Source organism: Corvus cornix, chromosome 2, assembly GCF_000738735.6.
Source record: "Corvus cornix cornix isolate S_Up_H32 chromosome 2, ASM73873v5, whole genome shotgun sequence".
NCBI lineage: Eukaryota > Metazoa > Chordata > Aves > Passeriformes > Corvidae > Corvus > Corvus cornix.
The window spans coordinates 10995460-11010468 of record NC_046333.1 but is presented as its reverse complement, the minus strand read 5'-3'; the positions used below and the strand labels follow the sequence as shown (position 1 = coordinate 11010468).

The following is a 15009-nucleotide window of genomic DNA, read 5'->3' as shown; positions in this document are numbered from 1 at the left end:
TCAGTTTCATCACAGCACAACGGCTTTGTTCCCTAGGATGCTCATTTTCCTTAGGCCTTCCACATAATACTGAACAAGTGAAAATACTGTCAGTATGTGGTTGCCTTGCCCTTTCCTGGAACTGTCAGATTTGTACTTCAGTAGCAGTCAACAGGGTATTATTGTCTTCAAGTAAAGGAAAAATCAAATCTGTTTGACACTGCAAGATATGACCCACTGCTTTAATTAGCATTTTTTGCAGACTAGAATCGGAAATTATAGCAAATACTCAAGAGGTACACTTTCTCCATTTCATTGCAAGTACAAATAAAAGTCAGTTTTCATGCTATTTGAAAATTAACTAAGCAATTTTGCTTGTATGGTGTTGCAGAAATTTGTAAACTAATATGATCACTTTAACTTGCTTTCCAAATGGAAGCAAAAAAAAACTAGCTTTCTGAAATCTATAAACTAAATGGAATGAAAAAGCATAACTTTATGTAGATCCTGTCAAGATATACCCAGAACACAAAAATATTAATAACTCAGGGAATTCTAAACAGCTTGCAAAATCTTCTGGTATTTTGCATTAACAAAGCTAGATTTAACATAGCCATGAGAGCACAGATGATATGAATAGGACACACCACGTTATCATCTCTCTGCTCTCCTTAAGACATCAAATAGAACTCATTTATTATATATCCCACCATAACACAAATTTGAGAAGTTGTTAACCTGCTTGCTGGTGGCCTTCTGTTGAAATGCTCCGCTGAACTGGTCCACTTGCTGCCCTTAAACAGGCACCTGAATCCTTATTCAGCTGCAACTTCTCGGTTATTATCTCAAATGCTGTGGGAAGGTGTGGAGAAGTGTCATTGCTTTGTCTCAGCAGAGAGGGTGGAGAGGTTATACTGTCTTTTTTCTCTTTGTGTTTAATTTAAGCTAAAGTAATAAACCTTGCCAGGATCCCTTTATTCAATATTCCAATTCTGCCTATAAAAATACATCTTCAGACAGGAAACTATTTCCCAAAAAACAAATTAAAGAAAGTGTAATGATTCTGATCTTGTGATGATGTAGCATTTAGTGGGTGAGCAAACTAATTGCACCACCCTGATCATGTTTTTCTTGTAGGCAGGTGGGGGACATTTCCCATATCCATCAACCTCCTTCTTCAATATTGTCTTTGTTCATGTTCTGCCATGTAAAATATGTTTTCTACTCTGGGGTGGGGTATTGTGACATGCTGCCAAATATTGTCAATCCAAAGAAAGGGATAAATTCTGGGTTAGTGGATATTGCATCCCACTGAGGTAGCATCAATTAAAGGCACAAATTATTTATATTTTTTTAATAATGGCTTTAGTATCTTGTCAGCCTGGTATTTTCTGAGAAAAGATGGTTTTAGTCCTCAAAATGAGGTTGCTATTCTTATTATCTCTAAATATTTGTATAAGTAGAATTATTCAGAGCAAGAGGTACCAGTAACTGCTGATTTTGCCTATCCCCTTGTATTTTTTTACAGTTTGCATGATTGTTTACAGGAAGTCCCTGCTGAGATCCTTCACATCTTTCACATTTTTAGTGACTAGTTATAAAGTACTCTTTTCCTTATGGTGACTGAAATTTTCTAAACATTAACTACTAAATCTAAGATGCTTTTCACCATTAGAGACAGCTTCAAAACTACAGCCTGTAGTTTTAGTCTTTTTGATTTTGTAAAATGCTGTTTGGAATTGAGAAAAAGCTATTTCATAATGGCCACAATGATTTGAGGTGAAAAACCTCAAGAATTCAAAATCAAGATATGCATACCTGCTTTTAACATATATGAAAAGATAATTGCAGCACCTGATGTGTCCATAATTCCTAATAGATCTTCCAACAAGGAATTTTAGCAGGTTCTTAGCTGTAAAATGGCGCAGGAAAGTTTTTCCTATGCTATTTATTGAAAAATGGATTTGTCTTAACATATTTTGAGACGGAACAAAAAGCTAAGATTACAAGTGTTTGAATTTATTTGAATAATCAAGAATCATTTAAAAAAACTTTTTTTGCTACTTATTGTAGGAGAGTTTGAGTCACTGAGATTTCCTTATAAAATAGCTAATATTTTGAGATTTTTTATGTATTTTACTTTGAGAAGAACAGTTAACTTTTTTTCCGTTAGCAATAATAATGACTGTTGAGTAACACTACCCATGCCTTCAATCACACTGGCCTGGGGAATCCAAAATACATTTTGGAGGTATTTATTTCCAAACTTCTACTTTCTAGTTTCTGCAATGCCCGAGCCAGGCCTTTGCTGTAAACTGACACAACTCTAGTGAAGCTGTGTGTGCCTTTCCGCCAACTGGTGACACACACTGTGTTTATTTTCATCTATTTTAAGCCAGCTCTTGGAGCAAGACTATAAATATTGCAAACTGAGGAAGCAGTACCACATTCTGCATAAACATATACACACACATGAACTTCAGACATTAAACTTTTATGCCTCCAAAAATCATTCTGAAGTCTCTTATCAGGTTTTCTGGATGTTTCCACCACCAAATTAGCACAGTGGCTGTGGCTGGCAGCCACTCTCCCACAGAGTAAAGTGTCACCCTATGTCACTGCCCGTGCAGCAGGGCATACTGAGCGCTCCTCCAGTGAGCTGGATGATGAACTGGAAATGCCATTTCAGATAAGCATCCAAAAGTTCCAGATGCAGGCTTAGCCTGGGAGCAGGTAGCTGTTCCAGTATAAGACTGGAGCAGGTGCAGGTGGCTGTGGGTAAAGGTGAGTGTCAGGGAGCTGCTTGGAGATGTGGTCCCTGAGGAAAAGGACCTCACCCTAGCTGACAGCAGCCCTGTCCCACAGCGTGTGAGGAAAGCAAGCATGGGAGCACCCCTGGAGCACTGTTTAGAATTGTCTTGTCCTGTTACTCCTTCTTCACCAACACAGTCATAGGCATCTTGATAGGGTGTTAATATTCACACCTAAGAAACAGCCATATAGAGGAGATGGACAGCCTTGTAAAAACCTACCTTGGTCAGACCTGATAAAAGGAGTCAGGGAGCTGTCTCATTGCAGGTGTTGCTGCAACGAAAATCAGGCTGATTTGTAGGTTCCAGCTAGAGGAGGTCCTTGCAAAGCCAGTGGTCTTGGTAGCCACATAAGTGGATGTTCTGCCACTGTTCTATGCAGAAAAACCCAAGAGGACAGAGGCCTGGATACCTTTCTTACTCCTTGGATAATGATCAAGCAGCAGTAAAGCAACAGAGTCTGGGAGTTTCAACTGACAACAGACTATTTATAAATGAATGGCATAAGGGGTCAAAGAAAGATAAAACTCACTCTCAGGAGCAGAAGGTATAGGGGGTAACTATTCTGTTCTACTTAGCCACTGAAACATTATGCCTACTTTTGGGAAGAAAACTTTAACAAAAACTGTAGAAAAAATTTTCAGAATCCAGGATCAGGGAGAAAAAAAAAAATAAAGAAAATATTATTTTAATTGCTAGAAATAGAGAATACAGGAAGAGAAGGGAGATTTAAAAATGCTTCTAAGAGAGACTGAAACTACAGTCTCTTGCCATGTGTAATATTTGTCTAGAAATTTTTGTGGATTCTGTTGATCTCCACCCATAATAATGATTAGACAGTAAACATCAAATAAGAGGCATTTTTAATATACTATTTTCATATTAAATTCCATAAAATCTAGGATTTTTAGCCATAAGGCTTGGTCTTTCATAGAGCTTGATTTTAGACTTACATAATTTACGGAGATTGCAAATTAAAATTATTTTAAATTTTTCACTTTATATTAAATCTGAATAGTCTATATTTTCTCTTTCTTTTCTCTCTTCTTCTTCTTCCTCTTCTTCCTGTTTTGTATTTGGGGGTTTTTTGGGGGGGGGGGAGAGGGAGGAGGACTGTGGGGTTGTTTTTGGCCGAATCAACTCTGTTTAGAATTTGTCAATTTTCCAGGAAGACAAGCTTGCTTCATTGACTGTGTAGATAAAAATACCAGAATAAGCAGTTTTATAAAATACTAGAAATAATTTTAAATTGATTGTCTAATCTTTACATCAAAATTAAGGAAAAACCTTATTTTAAACTACAGAAAATCAGTAACACCTGTAAAGCCCCAGCAATTTATAACATCTATTTCCTACAATGCCTGAGATTGTTTACTTCCCAGGTTTACTGATAAAACCAGCCAAAGCAGGCTGTTTTGTTCAGTTCCTAACATATGTGATCTGGCTAAACCTGACCTGTGCATTTAAGTTGCTTTTACTTTTGAGGACTTATTTGTGCTAATATATGCCTCATTTCTTAATATCTCATTTGAATACTTTTACATAAACCAGAAGTTTTACTAAGCTATCTGATCTTAAAGTAAAATGCAGCTCCCTGAATATTGCATCTAGAGCCATTTGACACTAGCTCAGGTTCTGAGATATGCATCGAGCTCTGCTGCATGTGCTACTGTAGTTAAATACAGAAGAGTTGCAGCTGGAATCATTCCTCTCTGGGGAGGTGGAACAGCAGGAAAACCCTGAACGCCAATTCCCAGTTGTTTTGTAGCAGAGCCAGCACACAGGGAATCAGCTGAAGGTTTAGTTGCCAAAATCTTATTAGTCCTGCTTGAAATTGTCTGGACTGACCACTTTGTAGGACATTGCTTTGAAGAAGGCATCAATAATACAAAAATATTACAGGTTTTTAGTGTTTTCCAGGTCTTTATTTTAGCAAACAATTTAAAGAAGTGTAAACAAAAGAAGTTTTCAGCAACTCTTTGTGAAGAATTTCTAAATCATTCACAACATCTCCTAACAAGCTCTCCAAGCACCTTCACCCTGAAGCAAGCACACAAAAATGCAGCCCAGATTTTCCATTTGAAAAACGATTGGAAGACAGTAACAATCAATTGCAGTCTGAACTTCAGGCATTGCTACCAGTCCCCCTAATTAACAAGAGGCATCACTCCTGACCTGCTGTCACATGAAAATTCAGAATACAGTACAAAATCCCCAATAAACTGTTTCTATCAGTGGAAGAAACAGAGAAGGGGGAGCAGAGCTGAGCTGGGGGTAGACATGGGAAGAATTGTTAATTCTATGTTGAGAGTTAAAGATCATTTTATTTACTGCCAGGTATGTAACATCTTTACACTCCTTCTGTTGACTGGTGTTTTAACCACAAAAAATGCCACTGCCCTCCCTCTACCATGCTGCAAGGCTCAGGAATGCTGTCACATGAGAATCTCTTGTTTGCAGTTTCCCTGTCTGGCAGCTGTTAAAAGAAATTTATAGATTACACATCTGTAGTGGTTTGGTCCAAAATACTCATTACTGTTTACCTTCTGTGAGGTAAGAATTAGGAGAAAAGCAAAGCAGGCACCAAACTTGAAAGAATATAAAGAAGTTTATTAATAGACCTAAAAGAGGGAAAAAGGAAAAAAAATAAAATCATACTACACCTTCAGAACTCTTCTCCTCCCCCCCAAGCCTTTCTGAAATTACAACAGGTACTCTGATACATCATAGCTTTACAACAGAATTTCAGCTTTAAGCATCTCCTCTTTCTCTTCCCTCAGGTTTTCAGCTCTTCACAGCGCTAAAAGGGTTAATCTCACCCAGGTCTTGCAGCTGGAATTTCGCTTATCGCTGTTGGTAACATGATCTTTGCCGGACAGCGGTGCAGCTTCAGCTGAATCTTGGCTGCAATGGAGAGCGGGAACCGGGCCACTCCGTCTGCACATAGCAACATAGCAACATAGCAGGGCCGGGGGGGGGGGGGGTTCCGCAGGTGGAACAGGGCCCATCGGCTCCAGGATGGTCGTGGCCCAGCCCAGCCTGGCCTGAGCAGGGCCTGGGCCAGGCCTGCTGTCCCCTGCACGGGGGAAATGAGAGAGAGCTCTGCCCAAGGTTTGTCTATTCTTAAGTGTGGATCACAGACGCGTTCAGAATTTAAGTGGCTTAAAAAATTGTCCATATTCAAACTGGCCAGCTGATAGGTTCTGTCAGGTCATAGAGGAGCTGTAAGCACCCCTTTGCAAGAACATCACTTCTGGGACTATGCTTTGCTAACCCATGACAACATCTTTGGCCAAAATTGATTTTAGGTAGGTAATGTGTTTCTTTCCTGTTACATGTGTTTTCATGCTGAAAGCCATTGTTTATTACTGAAAACAGAAGGTTTTTTACTCCATACACTACGTTCTGAATTATAATTTCACAGCCTACATTTTTTTGCCAGAATCAGAGAAATAATTAAAATTACATACATAATTTGCAGCAAAATCATATGTTTTCTGCACTTAGGTCTCCAAAAGAATTTACATAAGGAAAAGGAAGTACTGGTAAATCATCTTACTGGAGCACCTGGATGTCCTGTGTACAACCAGGACCCATTACAGTCAGCAGTACACACCCACATACTGTAGGAGGTGATTTTCAAACAACAGAGATTACATTATGCATGAACAGGACCAACAACGTTCAAAAATTATGGCTTTCCACTATGGTCATACTGAAATCTTTCTGCAACAGATTTTGATTTATGTATAAAGAATTCTAACCAGAGTTACATGATGTTTGGCCCAAAAAAACCTGATATTGTCTGTTGTCTTCTTTAAAAAGACAACTGAAAAGTTAAGAAAACTTGATAACAATGAGAGGAAAATAAATGAAACTTTCATGAATTACAATGACAACATGTGTTCTCATTTCTCAGCCGTCCATTCTGCACAATGTTCTTTGCTTTGGAGAAAATTGCATTAAAATGAAAGAACTACTTGTTCCCGTAACAGTATCTTGATATATTGCAGTAAAAAATACCATTACTTTTCTACTTAGCAGGAGCAGCCATCAGAACATTATAGGTGTTGTTCTTGTTGGCCGAGTATAATCTTAACGTGATATGTTTAGTCTCTCTCAGAGGGAAGAAATATGTGCAATTCACTGATCTGTCAGTAATTGTTTTTCAGGTACCTATATCCTGTTCCCCAGAGCACATCTGTCTCCAGAGTTCTTTAATTGTAAGTAAACTTCATTCTTTCCTTCCCGTCCCAAAATATCAGTTGTCACTGGATTAAGAAAACACACAGTCTCCCTCAAAATATTAAGCTTTTGAGCATCAAGTACAAAAAAATTGCAACATAAAATAGAATATTTACACTCTGAAACAATTCTAATGTAGTATTTCGCCCTACTAAGCAATCTTGGACTTTGATGGGAGGATCTCCAATGGTGGCAAGTAGGGCACCCAATGATTCTGTGCCTTTGTGCACATCTCAAATCTATCAAAGCATTTTTTATAAGAAATACCTGTTTTCAAGGGCCAGGTCATCTTTACTGATGATCATCGCTGAGCCCTCCCACATTATTGCACAGCATGGGGTACAGGAAAGGTGACAGGAGTTAGCCAGTCTAGCAAAACCTAGGAAAAGTGTCTAGTAGGCAAGTAAAATTGTACCTGTAAAGTGAATGATCAGGCAGTACACATGGTTCAGATTACCCAGAATGTTCTTGGATTTCCAAGTAAAAAGATTTAAACAACTATAAAATCAAGGGAATAAATAAACCATCAGATTAGGGATTGCAGCCCTAAATTTTGCAAATTTAAAAGTACAGTGACCATATAGTTACAGTGAGATCAATGGGCAGAATAGTCGGGGTAAACTGATTTACTTAGAAGTGATTAGACATGCTGATTACTGTGGATCATAGAATAATGGAATCTTTTTAGGTTGGAAAAGACCTTTAACACCCAAAATGTTAACCCAGCACTGACAAGCCCACAACTAAACCATGTTCTTAAGAGCCACATCTACAAGTGTTTTAAATACCTCCAGGGATGGCAGCTCAACCACTTCCCTGGGCAGCCTGTTCCAGTGCATGACAACCCTTTCAGCAAAAAAATTTTTCCTAATATACAATTGAAACATCCCTGGCATGACTTGAAACCATTTCCTCAAGTCTTGTTACTTGTGAACAGGAACTATCTGAGACACTTTTTGTCCCAAGATCTTGTTTTCACCTTTGGCACTTATCCTGTGATTAGACACCGCCCCCCTGAGCAAAAGGATACTCTGCAGCTCCCTGCAAAGGTCTCACACTCACAGTGGCATCCCAAAGGTGAAGAACACATCATCTATAGAAATGACTAGAAAATGTTACATTTTCTCTGTTGGATATTTGTAAATTGTTATTTTCTGAAGTTCATAACTCATCCAAATATGATTCTCATGAAAATATTCTCATGAAACACTCATAGAGGTTTAACAGAGGTTTCCTCTGGTTTTTTGTATCCATCTTCTCAGGCAAATCACTGAGCACTTCTGTCACCCATTCTCTGAAGTGACTGTATTATTTTTGCTAAAACTAATATGAATTTTTTCAGGCAAAACCTGAAGACATCTAGCACTGAAGTATTCTGAAAAAAAGCATTAAATTGTAATAATTATAAGCACCTAAATCAGGGCCTAATAAGGGCAATTTGGGGCCTTCTTATGTGACATCTTTAATATATAATAACTCCAGGAAGAATTAAAGAAAAAAAAAAAGCAGAGAGAGATCTTAAGTGATCTTAAGAAGAAAAGGAGCTAGGAAAGAAAAAAAACAATTTTGAAGAACATTTTGAAATTTGAATTAAAACACATTTTAATGACGGTTCCCATCCTTCATCAACTGATTTCCCTGGTCTTGAAGTAGGTGTTTTTATTCACTGCTAAATTTTAAAAATTAAATTAATTTAAAAAAAAAAGCCCTGAAACTACAAGGTTATTATTCTTCCTCAATATAACAAACAATGCAGAATTCCATAAATAAATGAAAATATTTGAATTCTGGGCACAAAAGAAGTGCAAAGAAAATGCCATGAAAGCTGCATTTTAATTTGTCCCTTCTTTGTCTAGGGAGAACCTTTCAAGGTCCTTTGCAATTAGAAAAGCTTTGAACTCTTTTGTTGAGGGAGAGGAAATAAAAAAAAAGAAAAGAATTACCTCAGCAGCACTTTGAAAAGACTGTGTAATGCATTTGAGTTGAAGAAGGACTTATCTTGAAACATCACTCCAGATCCACATCTTTGGATCTAGTTACCATTTAATGGACAAAGAATTAATTGACTTGCCATCATAGCATGAGAAAAGACTAGTTCTGCTCTTCAAATGCTTTCAGTCTGATCTCGAGGAAGTTATTTAAGGGAGCATCCAAATGTGATTTAGGTGTCTCAACACCTATGAGGGCAAAAGGACCAAATATTGAAAGGTGAATGAATTACTAGTGAAGCAGATAGTTGCTTTCTAGGAGTTAGGGATGAAAAGAAGTCCTGAAAAGCAGAAACCTCACAAGATTCCTCTCAGCATTGTTTGATATCAACACATTATTATAAAATTTTATGCTAGTAGCAAAAGGGAAAAAAACGCCCAAATTGTGCAAAGATTTGGAAAACAAATATATTGCTACTCTTTTTAAAATGTGTCTCTTACAGTGTAAAAAATAATGAATACATAGAAGTGGAGCAGATGGTTAAATCCAATTGAAAATTATACTTAAAATTAGAGATTTACTTAATTATCAGGGGCCTATATTGGCCCAGAGTACAGCAGTGATTTAAGTCCATGATGACAACCTGTCCCCAGCCCTGCTGTGTGTTTCCTGGAGCACCAAAGCAAACATGCAGAGCCACAGCCACGTCCTTGGAGCCAACAGGAGCCTGGGGCCAGCTCTGCTCAGCCCATGCCGGGCTGGGTTGGGCAAACTCTGCCCATCCATCTCAGGGAATGAAAAACTCAAGAGTGCCAACAAAGGAGTGGGTTAAGAGGAGCATTAAGAATAAAGATGCATATCTCGGTCTGAGAACACTGGAGAGGTACAATGTAATCCCTCGAGCTCTGCTTTTCCCCTCCTTTCAGAGGTGCTTTTATAGGGTTGGTGTAGTTTTGAGGAGTGAAATAGGCAAGTCTGATTTGCATATCACTATTTATCACCACAGATCCTCTGCAGAAAGTTAGAAAAACCCTGAGAAGCCCTAGGGATGTCAGTTCTCAGCCACAGAAAGCCCCTAAATGCTGTACAGAAGTCCATTACATGCAGAAATATCAAATGTATTTTTTTCAAAGGTTCCAGTTTTTGTTACTGTCACTGCATGTGGTGGATTAAATGTAGCTGCACACGAGGTGCCCATCAACCCACCTGTACCCTCCTCAGTTGGACAGGGGAGAGAAAATGTAGTGAAAGGTTCATGGGTCAAGAAAAGGACAAGACAATATCACTTACTAATTATCATCATGGGTAAAACAGACCTGACTTGGGGAAAATTAAGTTATTACCAATCAAATCAAATCAAAGTAGGGTAAAGAGAAACTCCAAAACTTTAAGGACCTTCCCCCCACTCCTTCCTTCCTCCCTGGCTTAACATCACTCCCGAATTCTGTCCTTCCTCCCCACCAGCAGCACTGGGAGATGGGGAGTGGGATCCCTCCCATGACAGACAGTTCTCCATGAACTTCTCCAGCGTGAGTCCTTCCCACAGGCTGCAGTTCTTCATTAACTGCTCCAGTGTGGGTCCCTTCCATGGGGCCACCAGTTCTGCCAGCAAACCTGCTCCATCGTGGGCTCCATGCGGCCACAGGTCTTGCTGGGAGCCTGCTCCAGTGCAGGATTTCCATGGGATCACAGCCTCCTTTGGGAATCCCTCTGCTCCCACATGGGATCCTACACTGGCTGCACGTGGGTCTTTCTATAAATATTTGAGAAAAACCACATGTAAGTGTTTTTTGTGTGCTAAATGAAATCACTGTGCAATAGACCTAGCTTAAACCTTAAGACAATTTTTGGCAAAACATAAAATTTCAGAGTTTCTAGTTTCTGTGCCACATTTTGACACTTCAGTACAAAATTAGAATTTTTTTCATGTAAGTTTTCAATGGAAAAATGAATTATTACTGGTATATTTTAACATAGACATTAACAGGAGGTTCTTCAGAAAGCCTTTGTGATATATTAGGCTCAGAGCTAAGGAAGTGGTTAAAATCAGGACCATAGAAGAGCCAGCAGGATGACATTGCCTTGTCTGCAATGTGCACTTGAAACCTTTTCAAGACTGCTTTTTCTCTCTGGTATATGCATTCAGAAAATGCATGCATCTCATGATATATGCATCCACCTAGAACAATGAGTTTAAGAGATTTTCAGTCTCTCATGCGGGGTCTGGTGACTCCTGCTAGACTAACATGAGAAAAACCCCCAACATTTAAACAATCAGTTGCACTGTGATGCTTATGTTACGTCATCAAATTAAATAAATTATTTTTCTTTCAGAGAGGTAATACCAATAAATAGTTTACAAAGTGGACGCTTTGAATCAACTCACAAGAGTTTAGATATGCACCATTTAAATCCCTACTTTCAAGTTCTATATCCTTCCCAGGCTTCTAAAGGACCATTTATTGAATCAAATAGCTGTGGAAAAACAAGTATCTTCTAAATAATGCAAAATACCAAACACATGGTGAATAATTCTCTTCATAAGAAGCAAGATTGATTTTACCTTTGATTATCTGTGCTATACAGAAATACTTTTTCCAATTAAGGTTAAAATGTTAATGTTACAGAGTCAACAACTTGACAAAATAGCACATTAATCAGGAAGTATAAACTCATTGGAATTCTACATATTATGCTTAGGGAGCTATTTCTGGAATGCCAGACAAGCGGTGAGATACAGAGACATGCTCTGGAGTACTGATCAGCCAGGCCTTTCAAACCATAACATGGGGATTGCACCAATGGCATATTGTTTACCAAGGTACTGAAATATTCAGTCTCTCACCTCTTATTTTCTTCAAGAAAAATTAGGAGCCTGAACAGTTCAAATGATTTCTAGAAAAATGTTACATTCCATAAAATATTCTCTTTAAAGGCAGCTGAATATATCTATTGTAACAATACTACCACAATCAGCTCTTAACTATAAGGATGTGCTCCCTCTCCTGGCACCCAGTGCTGCAGGGACCTTGCTGCACTACCTGCTGGGACCATTGTCACCACTCCATCCTGCTGGGACTGTTATTACCACTTTGTCCATAACAGGTAGGCAAAGTTAGTAAAGCTGCTTGGACCCTGCTGTGACTGGATCTGGTTTAGCTTGGGCACTTAGCTTGGCTAAAAGAAGTACAGGAGCTTAGAGCAGCATCCCCTTCCTGAAAGAGCTCAGAAACAGGGAGCAAGTTGGTAAATAAGAAGGTGGGAGCAAGGGATGGCCTCTGTCCCTGGGGGTTTTGTGCTTGGTTTAGTGATGAGTTCCCAACCTGAATTGTCCGTGCTTTATTCCTCTGAAAATCAGACCACAGACACATAGAGGTTTATAGGTCCCATAGTTGTGGTTCTTATGTTCCAGACTGGAGGCAAGTTACAGTTTTCTAGACAGCAAAACTGTAAAACAGATGAGCTATTGCAAAAGCAACTTGCCAAAAACATTCCCTTCGTCTGAGATTTAATTGTTGGCTCCCATCAAAGTGATGGACATTTTCAAAAGACTATGATAACTTCAGGGTGTTTTGTCTTCGCATTCCCACACATCAAACTCAAAATAAGATGCTGGAGTAATGTTTGAATAACATGTTGTTAAGTCTATAGGATTATGATCCCATAATGATGAGTGAGACATGAAAATATATACAAGAAGATAATGCTGGCTGTAATGAAGAAGGGTATCACGTATAAATATCAAGAAAGAACAGTTTCATAAAAATGAAAAAATTACTTGATAATTTTGTTATTGGACAAGGAATAGCAATCTGCTCTGGCTTTATACTGATCACAGTGAAGCAAATGAAAGAAGTAATACAGAAAATAAAGTAATTATAAAAAATATTTTTCAGGTAAAATAATAACTTGGAACATTACCAAGAATATGGTTGTAGTTACTTTTCTAATTTTTTTACCTTGCAAAAAGGATATGTATTCTCTCACTGTATAACCAGAAATAAGAAGATATAATGAAAAGAAAAATTATGGTTATTAATTTCACTTTGGAAACCTTTTTTCTTTATCTCAGAGTGTAGCTACACAAGGGCAATTCATAATTTGGCCTCTGGCAGAAAAATACTCAAAATGAATAAATAGAAACATCTCGTGATACCTGCAGTGGTAATAACCTTGCTAAGAATGCCTCAGAGAATGACAAAGAGGAGATCACAACTCCATTTGTGACAGTGAGGCAGTATTTGAAGTGCTATCTACACCCTATCACTCATATTTCAGATTTCAGCACATGTGGCATTCTTGTATCAGCTCATCTAAATATTGAACTAAACTCTGCTCACTGCTACCTAAGCAGTCCTTTTAAAATCAGTGGGATTTTATGGGCTTAACTACAATAATTAGATTAGTACACCAAAGAGGAAAACAACCTTTTTACATCATATTAACCAGGACCCTGCCTGATACAAATTTTAACTTAAAAAAACTCCCACAACATAGCATGTGATGGAAAGACTCACAGTTTTGAGGAAATTGTCTGTGAGAAATTGAGAACAGCAAACATGTCAGTAGGATCCTGGACAATCTCTATGTTTCAAAGAATAGTCATGAGAAATAGTGTTACCATCCATGATCCACTGCAAATGCTGGAGTGAACTTGTGAAGGTCCATCCTTTCCCCACACACATCATGCTTCAGACTTAACACATCTGGAGGAGTTGTTTTAGCAATGAAAGCCAAGCTTAGCACCACTGCAGTTCCTTCTGCACACGGCTAAAGTTACAACACTAATTTCTCTGTTGAATCTGACTGTTCATGGATTGGAAATAAAGAGTTCCATTTCTAAACAGTCCCATGATATATGATGATACAAAATGATACATGATACAAAAAGCCCAAAGGTAAGTTTATATGATCTTTAGTATTAATATCAAGATTTTAAAAACTAGTTTTCTCTGAATTTAAACAGGATGAGGAATAGAGGGCAAGCATATGATTTCAGGAAGGATGCTTCTTAAATATTATGATTTTATTCCTAATCTATGTAAATGACATGATTTTATATGTTCCTTGAATTAATTCTGCATGCAATAATTGTTTTTCTCTCTCAGAACGTGGAAAACGGGAAACAGTAGAGAGAAGAAAGGCAAGGACAGTCAGAGGCATGAGATGACATAGCTGGTGAAGCAGACTGGGATTCTTCAGTCTGGAGAAGCTTTGTAACAGCAGAAGTGTCATGGCTGGAGCAAGTAAGGAAGAATTGTGTTGCCTCTCCCAATTCAATATACAGGATATGTCAAGTGGAACTAGAATGTGGTAGGCTGAGACTAAACTAAAGAGAGTTCATCTGAGCTATGAAGTTGCTCATGGAGGATGAGTATTAAAAAGTGATGGAAAAATCCACAATACTGTCCACTGTGGGTTATTAAACAGAAAGGCTCTACCATGAAGTTCCTGAGTAACAGTTGTTGTGTACTAGAAGAACATCTGGAAAAAAACATGGTTTGTCATCCTCTTCAGAACTTCCAAATCATCTAGCAAAATACTGGGCTAAAATATCTTTGGCTGAATGTTTTTCAGTAACATCTGACAAGATATGCAAGAGTTTTTTCTAAATATGTTGGTTCAATGGCTCAATATACTTGATGTAAACAATACATGTACAATGAAATGAGCAATTTGGGTCAAAAACACTTACTGACTTATTAATATTTATAATGTTATTTCACGTTATAGTATCCTGATATTTAGCTTGGGATTTCAAAATTACCCGTACATTCACTATTTAATGTAATTGTTCCTTAATTCATTAGTAAGAAATGTTTTTCTTTTTCCTAATGTGTTCAATATTTATTTGGTTTTAGGAGGTCTCAACCCTCTGCAACAGAAAAAAAAAACCCCACCAAGCTAGCTGTCTCAGACTTTTTCTCTTTCCATTGTTGTAGAAAGCTTTGGCATGATTTTTTTCTCTTTAAAATTTTCTTAATGTTAAAGGTTCTAATTTATGCATTAATAACCAAACCTAGCTAACTCATTGCTAGTCCTGGAT

At 38.0% G+C, this 15009-nt stretch overlaps 1 long non-coding RNA gene across 1 annotated transcript in view; it reads left to right on the top strand.

Moving 5' to 3' along the window:
* The window catches only part of LOC120409810, a 31634-nt gene extending 16930 nt beyond the window's left edge, over positions 1-14704 (top strand). Inside the window, exons 2-3 of the long non-coding RNA XR_005601611.1 lie at positions 6962-7012; positions 14072-14704. This is a non-coding gene — a long non-coding RNA (uncharacterized LOC120409810). The remainder of the gene's footprint in view (positions 1-6961; positions 7013-14071) is intronic.
* Positions 14705-15009: the final 305 nt, after the last annotated feature.